Below are 16514 nucleotides of genomic sequence, written 5' to 3'. Positions count from 1 at the left end.
CTACCAGTTAATATCGATACGAAAATGTTTACCATCCTCTTAGGTATTGATTAATACCAATATCATCTCTCTATGACTTACCGTTCTCGAGATATTGGCCAAAAAATCTCCATCTCTCCATTCTTTTAAAGTTGGTTCTGGTAATGCTCTTGGAGCATTCTCTACTGGTATATATTATTTTCTTTACATTACAGAGTAGCAGTGGATACTCCGAGACACGTCAAATGCCAGACAAAATGGCGTTAGGGTCTAGAGGACTGACTCAAATTCCCGTTTAGTTCGTTGTTTTTGCTTAATATAAGTGCTGTTTTTTAATTTATTTTATGCTAGATTCATTCTTTATAGTGTGTGGACATACATGGTATACACTATTTTTATTATCTACAATGGATTTGCTATAAAACAATATCATTTAGTGCAGGCGAATTCGGGTTTATGCCCGCACCATTTTGGTTACAACTAATGTCATAACTAAGTTATTTAGAGGAAACAAATTTAATTATTTTCTACAATTAATATACCTTATAACAATTTACAGTCCAATAGTCGACTTGGCTAAGGTTGCGACCTTCCTATTAAAATCACAACTGTGGTTACCGAAAGAAAGAAAAAGAAATATGTGTCACTAGTAGCATTTAAGCAAGCATGTTCAAATAAACGTATGTCTTGACGTGCCACTCACAGCAATGTCTTGGAGTGCTCTCTGTACTGTAAAGCAAAATAATAAATAAAATATTCCGAGCTATGTTTGACTATAAGCGTCAAGATAATTGTTTATGTTTAGACCGATATATTCAATTGACATCGTCAACAAAGGACGCTACGTTAGAAATAAAGAAAATTGCTTAGGACAATAGGGGAGGGGGATAAAGTGAAGAGGAATTTTCAATATGTAGAATAATATAATACGCGAACAAGATCTGTACAGATTGAATTAAATTTGTAGTAGCTGAAAAGCCAGTTATGGTTTTAGATGCAAAATAGTCAACAAGAAATCAAAAATTAATAAAAAAATGCGATGTGCTTGTAAAAAGTTAGGTATTAATTTAATATTGTAGGAAAAATCAAATATTTGTTTTTAACGTAAAAATTACACATACACAAAACACAATCAAACGCACACACACACACAACACACACACTAAAATATAGTTATTTCATCTCAATGAAAAATTCCAAACATTTCTTAATAAAAGTTAACTACGGGATTTCTTTTAATTTCTTTTCGTTCATTTGACAACCTGATTCAATAATAACAAGTAAATCAATCAAATATTTACTTTTACTGTTTGATGGTACTCTACACACAACCGAAATCACCTACTGTTAACTTCGTAATTTTTAAGGGATTTTAGGGACTTAAGGGATGCTTTTCCGTCTATTCGCCCATGTGTCCCGATATAAATATGTACACTCACCTAGAGGCCATACCATTGAATGTATGGAGACCAAATTTTCTCACAAGCTCAATGTTTGGATTTTCTCACAATCTCTAAAAATAAGGATAGTTTACTGAAAGGAGATAATCCAAATTTGCAAATTACGTAAAACGACCTTAACGATTTTGTCATATTTTATAAATCAATATTCCATTAATATTATAATATGATATAAGTAGTCCATGTAGGAAAAATCCAGGAGGGGTTATTTACTTTTGGAAGTTAGTTCTTTCTGGACAATTATCTCAAAATCTACTCAGCTGAGTTTATTCATATTTCATAAGTAAATATTTCATTAATATCTCTATAATATGGAGTATGTCCCTTCCGCAATAATCAATAAATGGTAGTTTGCTCTTGGGGATGGGTTATTTCGGAAGAATTTTTCAAAAACATCTCAGGTGATTTAGTTCATATTTCACAATTAACCCTGTAACGTAAGTAATTTCCCATTTAGAAGTCCACAATGTGTAGTTTATTCTTGGAGGAAAGTTTTTTCCCCCCAATGATTTTTTTTCAAAACGATTCAAACGATTTTGTTTATATTTCGTAAATATTTATTTAATTGCTCAACACCACAGTGTAGTGTAAGTGATTTCACACGAAAAAGTCTACAAGGGGTACTTTACTCTTGGAAGTGTATTTGTTTTTTTCTCTTTTCCTTGTGGAATAAGCAGTTTCTCCTAAAGATTTCTTGGTAGTGAATCTTTTCAGACGATTTTCTCAAATATTGCACAAGCTATTATATTCATGTTTTACAAATAAATACTTCAATATAACAACCCTACAACATCACGCATGTCATTTCAAATGAAAAATCCTGAAGAGATGAGGTTTCTTCAGAGTTACCTGAAAACGCTTATTATTATTATTATTATTATTATTATTATTATTATTATTATTATTATTATTATTATTATTATTACTTCATATTTCGTAGATAGATGTTCCAGTAATAATTGCAGCATGACATTGTTTAATTTAATTAAAAGGAAGTGATTTAGCACGGTGGTTCGTACCTTTTATTTTATCTTTATGCTGATAATAGACGACTTCCACTTTTCTCGATATTAATGGCTAATCCGATTTTTTTGTGTAAGAATAAACATACAATACACGTACAAGTAGAATTATGAATACTTTCGATTATAATCATGAAATACTAATGTGCTAGTTTATTTCCTCTACATTAGTTACTAGTTTATTAGTTAGTTAGTTAGTTAGTTTATTTCCTATATGTTAGTAAGTAGTAGTTTTCTACGAATAATTTCTTAAATCTACACTACACTAACGTGTAGTTTCTTGTAGACAGTGTTAAATGTTCGTAATATTATTGGATTTTGCCGTTCTTGCTTCACTTGAGCGTTCAGTTGAATTTAACTAAATTCTTTTCTTTCTCATACTATCTTATTATGTCACTGGTTGTACACGTGTTTCATACTTTTGCAACTTCATTGTTGGCATGTTTCATTTAATAAAGACAGATTCGGTTGTCATATATCGGTGGTTTGCAAGTTGTTTCTTTCTTTCATTCTTTCTTCTGCAGCAACACTCAGTGTTAGCTCAAATTAACCTATACATTGTTAGCAGTTTATTTGTGAGTAAAATACCACGATGGAAATTGACCCATCCCTACCAAGAAATTTGTGAGTCGAATACCACTACCAAGAAATTGACTCTATATCTATCCATATGTAGCAGGTAAATTGAGAAATTAGAAGACACTATACACCACACATATGAGTAGTTCAATATTCTGTCATTCAACAGTAACTTTTATGCTGGGTATATACGGGTCGAACAAGAATTCGGACAATGGCATGTTTCATGAGTAATACCTTGGAACAATATTATAAAAATCACATGAGAAGCAACATCATGTACACATTAATAAAAGAATGAAGAACAACATACATTAGGTAAGGAGGAACCATAAGATACTTGAAATTTAACAATTGAAATAAAAATTTACATTTTTGGAGAATGTTTGAGAAATATTTGGAGAATTTTTGGAGAATCCTTCTACTGGCTTTGGATGAAACACTGATTTGCAAATTATTATGCCATTAAGTCTCAATACTAATTTACAAACAATAAGCAAGAGGTATAACGCACGTAAACACACATAACACACACATGCACTATGAAAATTTTGTAAATAATTGCGATCTTTCTATTTCCTTCTGAGAAACATGATTCTAAAAATAATTTCTTGACGTTTTATGTGATTTTTTTGAAAGTAAGATTTTCTCGGTTACCAACGTTGATGAACTTCAAAGCCTTTCATTTATCATTATGTTATCTTGACACGTTTTAAGGTACCTATAATGCTCCCGCAAGGGGCTTTGTAGCTTTGTTAACATAAAAACAAGAATTTAACACTTTCCGCTTCCTATATTTCATTTACCATGAAGTACAGTATTTGAAGAAAGTATGTGGTGTTTAGTACCTTTTTATATATTTTTACTCACAATTTCCATCGTGCAAAACAACACTAATGAACTCCCTGGTTTCGTTTGCATGTTGTGTTAAAAGTATAAAGCGTAGGTTTTAAAAATATATAACATTAAAAGAAGAAGAAGAAACTCAAGTTTCAGATACAAGTGCTACAAATACACAACGTATACTCCTTTAGTCTCGTGGCACATGTCAACACTGTAGTCCAGGGCGCAAAATTTCCGGTCGACGGGTCGCCACTGGCGATTAGAAATTCAGAGCTGGCGACTAGTGTTCAGTAGGAATGGTTTCTGACTAAACACATAGGGATGCGCATTTTCTGTTCCGCACGAAAATAATTGTCCCTGAGTGAGAGAAAACACGGCATGTGAAGTCCTCACAACGGACATGGAAGTGGAGTCTTCACAACGTAGTAATTCACCCCTACTGCTCCACCCTCAATCGAAATGGTTTGCCTCCTGGCGCGTCAACGCAAGAGATCGTTTTCCCCGCTATTTGAAGCTACGACAGCTGGGAGAGCAGCTCAGTGCCTAGAATAGATCCAATTGCCACGATGTCAGTGATAAATAAATAAATGACAAAATAAGTAGGTAAAAACAAAATATTAAAAAAAGTAGATATTTGCATGTGATACCATTATCACTGGTCACCTAACTGCTCTCTCTTTTCAGCCAATCAATTAGTCAATAAATAAATAAATAAAAATGTAGGGAGAAACTACTTCCATCTGGCTCTAGCCGTGAAATTCATCGACAACAATGCCTCTATACGAATAGTGAAGAACCAATTAAACAAACGCGAATCGAAACAGCAATTCGTGCAAAGATTGGAGAAGCATGCCATTCTTTGTCATTGTCTCAACGCAGAATCTCCTGGTGCCGGTCTGCTTGCAACGTGAACCTACAAAGAATGTAATATTACTCTTAGTGTTTCCACGACAAAATTTTGTATGTGATTTGTGTGAATTTGTTTTAATTTACTGTGAATAAGCCGTTATAATCATGCAAAAGAGACAGACTAATATCAAGTGATTTTTTGCTAAACCTACTAGATCTGACGGGAAGACTGAGGATAAAGATGTGTGTGACAAAGATAACTTCGTGCCTCAGCGAGTGAAAGGTGTTATTAGTGACACACATTCAACATGCAACCGTGTACAGCTTACCTCGTCTTCCTGCTCTGCAAAGAGGAAGTGTGACAATGATGTTTCGCCAGTTGGGAATAAAACAAAATTTATTAAAGACTGGGTAAGTCAGTTCGTGGTTGGTATACAACGATGCAACAAATGTTGCATCTTGTAAATTTTGTACACAGGCACCTGCCAGCAGCGGTGTGCCGTCAAGGGGACTAGGGGACTAGGCTAGTCCCCTGGCATTTTAATTAAAATATTTTGTGATAAATATATACCAAAGAAAACGAAAACATTGTTTGTATTTCTCTATTTTCGTAAAATAACACTATTTCAGTTGTTCTGACACAACTATAGTCAGCGCCCGTGTGCTGGGTGCGACAGCGAAGTGGAGATCGGAAACGCTCGGGTTTTAATCGGCTTTTCTCGGGGAAGGGAACAGGGTCCAGCCAGCTAGTCCTCATATTATGTTGTCTAAGCTCTAAGCACGGGCGTTCTATCGTAAGCGAATTTAATGCTCGTTTGCTTTTTACAGTTAATAGTTTTAACGCTATTAAATTTACAGTATTAATCTTGACAGTTTAAGAAATGTAGTGAAGTGTGAACTTTTTAGATTATCAATATATTTTGCAAATGACTCGAAGAATAAAGTATGGAAGGGGACTCGTCTGAGAAATCGAGTCCCTTGCAGCAAAGCGATGGCGCAAGCAGTGAATTACTTCAATTGGTATAGGGGACAGTAGGAGTGGGGATCGACCGTTTCAGTCTTGTATTCTGGACCATTGGATTCCTTAATTTTCAAGAAATGCAACAAATAATAACCAGTGGTAGAACAACTCCAAGCATTTCCATTTAAACAAAAATGAAATATTATATACATAATATCAAAACGGATTATTTTGCTTCTTCGAAATAGTTAATTGCAGGTAAGACAAGAAACAAACTGTATTGCTGGCCTTGTATTCTGTTCCACATAGAAAAGGACGTGTGGAAGAATGATGGCTTTTGTGACATGAACAATTTTCACAAACCCAAGTTGCGCCAAGAAAAATGTTATTCACACCTGTCCACAATAACTAAATTGAAAACTTTCGGGAAACCAGAATTGATTTTCAATTGAGCAAGCAATGCAGAAGTTAATTCAAACCGAGAACTAATGAACCGATTGATTTATTCCTCTTGTTTTACGGCTAAACAAGAGCTATCATTTAGAAGTCATAACAAACAGGAAGATTCTGTCAATTAGGGAAATTATATTGAAGTAATTCAGTTACTTTCTAAGTACGACACTAAATGGACTTGCAGGGGTGCGCGAAAAAAAATTTCTAAGGAGGGGCCCCTCTCCATGGTTGCTATGTTCCGTCTGGTATTTAATATACGTGGTTTGCTATATTACGTATACATTTTCGTGAGCCAGAGGAGGTCCGGGCCCCACCCTGCTCTCTCGTTCGGGCGCCCATATTGACTTGTCATCTTCACAACATAGGAGTGTTTAAAGGAACATCAAACAGAATTCAGAATTATATTATTAAATGTGTTGGTGAGTAATTCTGGATAAAATTAAGTCAGAAATAAACAATACACTTCTTACAGCAATAATGTTGGACAAAACTACGGACATTGCAAAGATCTCTCAACATTCAATCGGTACGTGAAAGACGGCAATTCATGAAAGATTTATTTGTTTTGCAGATGTTACTAGTGATTGCACTGCGACTGCTTTAAGAGAGCATGCTTTCCAAATTCTCTCTCATTTTAATTGTAAGCAAAAGCTTGTAGCATTAGGCTATGGATGGATCTGCCACATTTTCTGGACATTTGAACGGTTTACAATCTTTTGTGAAAAGGTGTTTAAGTGCGCTCACCATACACTGCTATCATCACAGACTCAATCTCGTTGTTCCACAGTCTGTTAATCACATCAAGGAATATAAAATATTTTTTTAGAATAAGTGGCATTCCAAATTTCTTTTCATATTCATCGAAACGCTATAACGCGCTTACTGAATCAGAAGTAACTAAGCGATTTCCAACGGTTGCCACTATAATATGGAATTACAATTCCAAAATTGTGAATGCAGTAAACGAAAATCAAATAGAACTCTTACGGTGTTCTGAGAACATTGTAGAAGATTCAGATAATTGCGACACCGAAGCTTTCATGACTACAAAAAAGAAAAAAAGAAAAAATGTGTGAGTTATCATTGAAGGATTTCGATCTTGCATTTCTACTAAAAGTTTTCAGTCATTTTTTTTTTCGCGCACGGATATACTATTCAACATTCTTTAAAGTAAAACCTTGGGTGTGAAATATTGCATCCAAAAAGTACAAAAGATGGTATCTCAACTTAGAAATGCAAGAAACGATTTTGAAGACTTATAGAAAAGTAGAATTGGATGACAACGGGAACCTTCTAATAAAAGACATAAAGTAGATGGCTCAACAGATTTAGAAATTAAATACGTGCGTCTCTTCAATGACATTATTAATACTGTGATTTCAAGATCTCAGTGAGTTACAATTTCTTGAGGTGTTAGATTTAAAGAATTTTCAGTGCTTGAAATCTCGATTTCCTGATTGCTTGTTTTTGACCCTTAAATCAATTTACGGGAGTTTCTTTTTTTTTTTTTAAATTTAACAATTTGCGGAGTGACAATATAGGTTTACAGACTCTTAGATTTTTCAAATAAAACTGTGACTGAAATTATCCATTCTTGAAAGAAAGAGGCTTGGTTGAAGAAGCGTTTACAGAAACATATAAATTTTGTTATTTGGTGTCAACAATACTACTCAGGACCTCCATTCTACAGCACACATTCTTTTCGAACCTAGTCCCCTGTGAGAAAAGTCACGGCACTCCACTGCCTGCCAGTAACATTGATCAGAAATGGAGCAAAGGCTTCTCCGCACCTTTCAAAAGAGAGACCTTTGTAATACATGATCAAAGTAAAGTGCACCGTGAAAATGTTTCCAGTATAAGAGCTAAAGAATGCCCTATGGAAACGCCAATGGTAAAATGCGTAAAAAAATGGACCATGAAATGTTTTCTCATCTTACGAACTTATTTAATGTTGCGTAGACTTTGTGGACCTCCTTTGTTTGGCTGGAAAGTTAAATGTAAATATTTTAAAACAGTATGGCAATGAAATCCAATGTAAATATTTTATTCATCTCATAGCTGAAATTTAGAGGCAGGAAGTAGTGAATAATTTGAGAAACTGTAGATACATGGGCATTCTAGTTGATGGTTCAACAGATAGGTCAGCAGTTGAGCTTGCAATGTTTACGTTAGGTTTGTGGATTCAAATGATGGCCACATCAAGGAAGATTTATTGGGTGTGATAGAACTACCGAACTCAACCTCTTCTGGTTATTTTACAGCGTTAACCAGTCTTTTAGATAAAATCTTAGGACGTAATTCATATAGGGAGAAGTGTTACGTTATCGGTTTGGGTACAGATGGTGTCGCAAATATGGTTGAACACATATCTGGTTTGGCTGTGCAAATGAAAGCTCTATGTCTCAAAATAATAACAGTACATTGTCTTGCATACCGCTTGCAATTAGCTATGTTAGATGTGTGTCGTGAAGTTGAATATGTAGAAACGTTTGACTTCGTGGTGAAAAGTATTTTTAATTTTTACCATGGCTCTGCAAAAAGACTTCATACATTGCGAAACACAGCAGAGGATTTAGAAGAAAAAATTCTTAAACTTTCTAATATCCACACTGTGCGGTGGTTAGCCAGCAAGGAGGGTTCTGTGAAAGCTCTTATTAAGTCGTGGAAAACTGTTGTTATTCATCTTGAACAAGTGGCTCATGGGAAGGACAGTGATGCTGCTAAAGCTATGGGTTTGTTGAGAGGCTTGAAGTAATTTAAGTTGTTAAACTTTTATACTTTCTTCTGGACTTCTTCAGGAAATTGAATCCTTTGAGCGTAGCATTACAGAATAAAGAACTTCTACTTTCATCCCTAAAAATGAGAATTGAACACAGCACCTCAAGATTAGAAGACCTACAAAACAATCTTGGTCAAAGTGAGGGAGAATTCTTGGACTTAATATCTGTTTCAGGTAAACTGAGGGATGTGCAGCTCACAAATGTTCAATCTGGAGAGCAAGAGTTCCAAAGTATAAGACGAAAGTTAATCAAGAATGCGAAAATATACATAACAGAACGGTTGCAATCTGTATCATCAGACATAATTCTGTCCCTTCATATATGTGACACTGGGTTGGCCTCCTAAAGGAAAAATCCTTGAATTTGGTGTGGAAGAAATAAAACTGCTTTTTAAGTGTTTGCAACCAGATTTATACAGTGAAAAAGTGGACCTTGTCTTAGCAGAGTGGGCAAAATATAAACTCTTGTTTTCTTCATTTACGTTGAATTAGATACTGAAAAAGATTTACAGTGAAAACTTCATTACGAAATTTCCAAATTTGCTTCCAATTGTCACATTTTGTGCAGTTTTAGCTGTGAGTACTGCTTCATGTGAGAGAGGCTTCAGCAGTCTCAACAGAGTTAAGACTGCCTACAGGAATTCACGGAAGACTGACACACTGGATGGTTTGCTGACAATTTTCATCAATAAACCTTCACTTAAGAACTTTGATCCGAAAACTGCAATTGACAACTGGTACTTCAGTGCAGAGAGAGAACGTTACACAAACATGAAGTCTTAAGGGAAGATATTTTCTAATATGTATATAAATTATCAATTCAAAATTGATTAGCCTGAATCTAATTGTCTGGTTTTGAAATTTTATGCCTTGATGTAATATCTTTCTTTGTCAAATCAAAGGTCGTGGGAGGACCTCATAATTTGTACGTGAGAGATACTGGCGACCACCATTTTTGGATTGGCGAGTGCGTCTGACTTTGAAATTTTGCGCCCTGCTGTAGTCCAACTGCATCCACATACGTTGGAACATATTTTAACCAACTCTACATACAGCCGCTTGAATCTGATTCTTCAAGCTATCAAGATTGCAGAACCAACAATATTGACACGTAGGTTCAAAATTCAAGTTCGGTACCGGTAGCACGGACATTTGAACTATTATTCAAAATAGGTCTCAGATATAGTCCCAATCTTAATAAACTTCCGATAGGAGAATTCATATCATCCATTGAAACAGTTATGGAAATGTTAGATCAAAATTTGAGAGAAAAATTTAGATTCGACTATATTCATACAATCCTGAACACGCTTGTAAGGCACAGAAGACAAAAAGTTGCTACATTAGAGTTCTTAATGATTTCAACAAATGGTTGTCACAACATTACAATTGCTGTATAAAGGCTGGCAAAGGAAACAAATATGTCACCATACCAAAGAAAATGAACAGGAAAGATTTTTGGATAAAGTTCAAGGAAGTTCGTACATTAGATTAGAATTCAATCCTTTAAAAAAAAAAAAGTTGTGGCCAACACCAACAAAAATATTTTCAAATCTCACATTTTAGACGATTCTACTAGTAAAACTCTAAAAGTAGTTGATCCTGGACTCCCTAATTTATGGTCTGTCAAATACACATAAAGCAAACGTTTCTGTTAGACCTCGTTATCTCAGGTCAACGTCATCCTACATATAAATTGGTTGAATGACTTGTTAATTATTTTAATTGTTGAATATTTCCCTTACTCATTGCGTGAAAAATAGTTTTAAAGTAAAAGAACAAATATACAATTTAGTTAATGCCAATAACATTAAAATGGCTTCAACAGACGTTGTTGACATGTATGCCTCCATCCTTTTGCGATTAGTTTTTGAATAATCCTGTACAGTAAGAGCGTTAGTACCTCTAAGTGAATGAATTTCTCAGTCTTCTTGAATGTTGCTTAAAACATAATATTTTCTTCTTCAAAGGTCTAGACTTCTTCTACCACCAAGTCGAAGCCCTAGATATGGGAAACCCACTATCACCATTGTTGGCTAACCTAGTATTACATATGGATGAAAATAAATTTCTGAAAGAACAGATACTGGGTACAATACGCTATTATAGATATGTGGACGACGTCTTTTCTTCTACAAGGATAATTATCAGCTATGTTTTTACTGAATGAATTGAATTGTATCCATAGCAATATGAGATTTACAGTTGAAAAAGGAAAGCAAGGCAGACTTACTTATTTAGATCTCAATATAAGAAGATATAACAATAACTTCAATACTAGTGTTCACCACAAGCCTACAGCCGGTAAAAAGTACATACATTATAAATCTGGTCATTCTGTATGTACCAAAGTAAATATCTGGAGGGATTTCTTTTTACATGACATTCGATTTACCTCTCTAAAATCAGACTTACAGATAGAGATTGATCACGTAATGAAACTAGGTAATTTGAATGGGTACCCAGTCCCATTATTAATTAATTGGTAACCAAGTATAAAGGGATTACCTTCTGATATACCTGAAACTGACACCAAAGATAAAAAAGTGGGATTACCTATTTTTCCAAGATTGACAACTGCATTAAATAGATCTGTACGCAATAAGATTTTCGTACAGCATTAAACTCCTCAAAACCTTAGAAAACAACATTTCCCAATTTAAGAGTTATTGCAATGATTCCAATAAAAAATCAAATGCTTATGGAATAAAATGCAGTTACATGAGAGTTACATAGGCAAAATCAAAGGAAGTCTGAAGGTCCGTGTCAAGGAGCACATTAGGCATTCAAATGCGGAAAGCTCTGTGTCAGGTTCGTCGAAACATCTAGAAGAAACACAAGATGTAGATGATTCAAAAATTTTATTGAGGGCCAGAAATGAAGCAGGAAGACTCGTACTTGAAAATTTATTTATTTATAAAAAATGTTTTGGACAAAAGATGGCTAAGTGGTGAATGGGAAGCGCTAATTACAAAATTCTTATAGCATTGGCATAACTACGAAAATAATAATAGCACAAACTGGCAATTATTCACCAAAGTGCAAGAGCGTACAAAGCGATCCTGCCATATTGTAGCGTGTGTCATCACTATTTGATGTTTAACGGTGTACTTGACAACGTGTTTTTCAGCATAGCTTTTCCCTTGGTAAGTCTGTTCCATTTTATTCCTTGATGTTTTTATTTTTCTTCTTCCTATGCTCCGTGACCAAGATTTCAGGGGAGAGTCGAAATCTTAGAAATGCAAGTAATATTCAAGAATTACAGAAATCAAAAGCAGAATGATAGAATTCCTGAGCGTGGGTTTTCATTGTCTGACGTTATCAAGGATACAAGGATAGTACATAAACTTCATTTCTCATGAAACCCCAAAGAAAGGGTCAGGTGACTGGGAAGGCCATCTATTCAGACAACCATCGTCAGAAACAGATGGTCATCTTGTGGATTCCTTCTTACAGCGACATTTCAGTTGCTGTAAATTTGGAATACTAATCACGCATTCTCTTATCAATTGGTGCTTCCTTATGAAATCGTATATAAAAATGTCTTTGGACAGTAGTTATTGATATTGTTGCATAAAACTCAAGGACGCAATATGTAAGCTTCTCTTCTGTAGCCACTAGTGGCCCCGCGTAGCGTAGTCGCTAACGCTCTCGCCTTCGGTGCGAACGGTGCCGGGTTCGATTCCCTGTTGGGTACTTTGTCTAAACAATGTAAGAAGCTTTTTCAGGCCAGCTATCCTGAATGAGGTTTTCCTGAGGTTTCCTCATTCACACCGGGCAAATGCCGGGGTGGTACCTAAAACATAGGTCCCAGGCTGCTTCTCTTTTCCCGGATAGTGTTCCTACCGTCATCCGTCAAAGGTTTTACTCTAGTGTAGAGTAATTAAGAATATTGTGCCTTTGTCTATATTTAATTATAACAATGGACTAATCTTGAATAATTATCAATAACTACATTTGTGACTGTTCCGCAAAGTTGATAACTTTTCATTTGTACAATATTATATAATTACTATTGTTATTTCCCATCTTGAAATTTTAACATTATTGTTAAAGAGCAATTAACATATTTACAGCCACGCTGTCTAAAAAGGCAAGTATCAATGTTAAAGCAAAGGCATCTAGGATTTCTTTGTGAAGCATTTAATGGTGTTACTGGTAAATGAACAATACCATAGAATGCGAGAGTTGGCCTTGGTAAAACAACTACTAATTCCATACATGATCTAACTGGAAATGAGTTACAACCAGTGTGCCAGATCAGACTGCACCAGATTTCTTATATGCCTAGATAATATATAATATTTGTTATTATCTCATAAACAATAATCCGATCATACCCTATCTTATATCGCAATAAAATACACGTTGGGTCAAATGACGAGAAAAAATAAGATATGTCTTTTTAGTAAAAGAACTCACAAATAATTGTATAGACTTATTCTAATAGATGGTAGAGATTATAGAGTTGAAGATTGTAAATTAAAAGGAGAAAGTTACTTCTGTAAAATTAATTATGAAAAGTTTCTTCAGACCCTCTTAGTTTGTGAGTGAAAAGGTAAGGTAAAGACTTAGGAGTAGATCTTTATTACAATTTTACTCTGCTGAAGTATTCTAAGATGAAATTTGGCTGACGTAATACTCGAATACATTTCGATATATGATTAATAGTAATGTGTCAGTACTCCATGATTCAACGAAAGAATGAGTGAATCTTTACATCTGTACCAGCTGTCTTCTCTTAAGAGTTTTAATTTTTTGAGACAGTCTGAATACCGACGTGAGCAGAAGAGAATCCATTTCCATATTTAGGATATTATCATTTTCAATATTCTGAAACTAAAAAAATAAGGAAGGTTTGTTATTGTAACACCTGAAACTACTCAAGAATGAAATACTTATGTTTGCGTAATGTTACCCCATAGAAAAGTAACAATACAAGACAGTGTTATAAAAATATTTACACGTGACTTGTGTCAATGAGTTATTTTAGCAGCAATACCACACATGTCTTCGATTTTAAGGAATACTCTCAATATATACATAAAAGTTCTCCATTTAGCTTCTTTCTATTAAAACATGGGTGTTTTGGTACCCAAGGTACTTAATTTTTTTCTATGGAAAATGAAGTGCATTGTTCTACGACGGATGTTTTTTAAGAAGTTTAATAAAATCCTGAACTTCTATCTCGAGATGAATGACGCTGCAATTAATTATTCCAAATAAAAGTCCTCATGAATTATCTGTTTTGATCTATGCAGTGACTATCATTCCCATCTACAGCATCACAATTCAGAAGTTTCTTCTTCTTCTTCTTCTTATTTTTCTTCTTATTATTCATCTTCTTTTCTTCTTCTTCTTCTTCTTCTTCTTCTTCTTCTTATTATTATTATTATTATTATTATTATTATTATTATTATTATTATTATTATTATTATTATTATTATTATTATTATTATTATTATTATTATTATTGGTAGTAGTAGTAGTAGTAGTAGTAATATTTATTTTTGCAATAAATCTAATATAACTTCTTCGAAACCTCATTTTCTTGATACATTAGATGCACTCACAACTTCAGTATTGCAGAGTTTAGTATCTAATAGTTTATTTCGCAAAATATGAGAAAGCACGGAAGTGCGTAAATACAGTTGAATATGTGCAGAAAAAAAGTCATATAGATTTCTTGTTAAGACATACACAAAGATTAAGAGCTTACAGAATTAGAATCCCAACCTCATTATTTATAATATCACTTAAAGCAAATTTCTGCATAGTGTTTTAGAATTTTATTAATGCCATGACTGACCATTCGATTCTCAATAGTATCGCAAAAACTTGGTAGATAAAACATTTTTTCTGCGTAACTTAGTTCTTTTACTTGAATGACTAAAAATATACTCATGAAAACCATTAATCCTTGAAAAAAAAATAGAATAAATTCATAAACTTCTTTCAAGAACTAAGTAAAACTCAATTTGAGTTTCCAGTACAATAGTGAATGAATGCAGCATGTGGATAGATTTTTAATCGTATGAACTCCGCTTGACTTCCCCACCAATAGGCTAGTTTCATCGTACATACTGTGCTATTTTACAGATCTCGATTTTTCACATTTTGAGAACATTTAGCAAAATTTTAACAATTCCGGCATTGCTTTTTATTTTAATACGTTATAAAAGGCGATAAATCTCTTTCTTTATTTATTAACAGATTCAATATTGGCACAAGAAATGATAATACTCAGTTATCTTCTTTGAAATATCCGTTGTTTGTCAGCTTCATCTGAAATAAAGGGAGTATTTTGAATGTGTCCATTACTTGGTAATACAAGCAATTAGTTCATTTGAAATCTTTGAGGTGGTGTTTTCAAGTAAATAATTGAAATACAGACGATTTTGCATGAGTAGTTTTTCTTCAGCTGAAAAAAATCTAAAGACCTCTAAATAATTACCTGAATTCATGGAAAATTCTGTGCCGTCATTATTTGAGATAGAAAGTTTCTGTAGCACCAAAAACCAAACTGCAACTATTAATATTTTATGAAACGTATTGTACTGCAAAGCAAAAAGCTGTAGTGTCTGTGAAAGGACATGACTTTATTTTAATTTTTATGACGCAAGAAATCTGATGTCCATATGATAGTCGTTATATGGCTCTTGGAATGTTCATGATTATTTACTTTCTAATACATTTTCAACCTTACCTCATCCCTTTTATGCATCATTCTGTATTGTTTCAGGCAAAAGGCAAGAAGTTAATAAAAAATCTATTCATCCCTGTGCTGACATTAGCCGTGTTCTTGTTTCGACTATTTTCTTGTATGTCACGTACCCTTGTATAAGATGAATATGTCACGTACCCGAAAGAAGAAAGAAAAAGAAACTACAAAGATATCAAAAACGTGTGAATGACGGTTTCACACAATAAATGTAACAAATAAAAATTACTTAATGGCTACCCTTAAAAAGTAAGCAAATAAATAAAAATAGAAGAAAAATAATAAAACAAGCACATAACACTTTTACTTCCCCTGCAATTGAAAGAGTTTGCAATTGCAACTATAGTTCAAAATTATGCCACAGAAGACCTCAAATCATGTTATATTTTTTCTGGAAATTATGGCATAGTTGTATATCTTACTGTTTAGTGCTGCCGCACCATAGTGACAAATCCAATGTTGGGTTAATTTTGATAACAGCAGAGTAGTCGATGAAGTTGAAAGTTTTTTGTGTTGCCATGTTTTGAGGACATTATGATGCTTGTATATGTGTGTCCAGGTCATGAACTGTTATTCAGTTACTTTCCTTTTGTCTACAAAAATGAAATAATTGATTCAAACAATAAAGAAAAGTAAAAGAAAGAATGCTTTTAACTTCACAATCTTGAAAATTTAACTAGACAAAAGACGAGCATGATGCAGTCGTTCGTGAGAAATGATTTTTGAACATTGTGTGACTTTCCATTTACGTATTTATTATTTTACAAAGAAAGTTTCTGTTACTTTGGGAAGTTTCGGATGACGTAACGTCAAAGAACACATTAAAGGATAGATGGTACCGGTGGGAAGGTTGTTGTCGGCATCATTT

The sequence above is a fragment of the Thermobia domestica genome, unplaced genomic scaffold (assembly GCF_964235325.1).
Source record: "Thermobia domestica unplaced genomic scaffold, izTheDome1.hap1.1 HAP1_SCAFFOLD_151, whole genome shotgun sequence".
NCBI lineage: Eukaryota > Metazoa > Arthropoda > Insecta > Zygentoma > Lepismatidae > Thermobia > Thermobia domestica.
Note: the sequence above shows the minus strand (reverse complement) of the source record.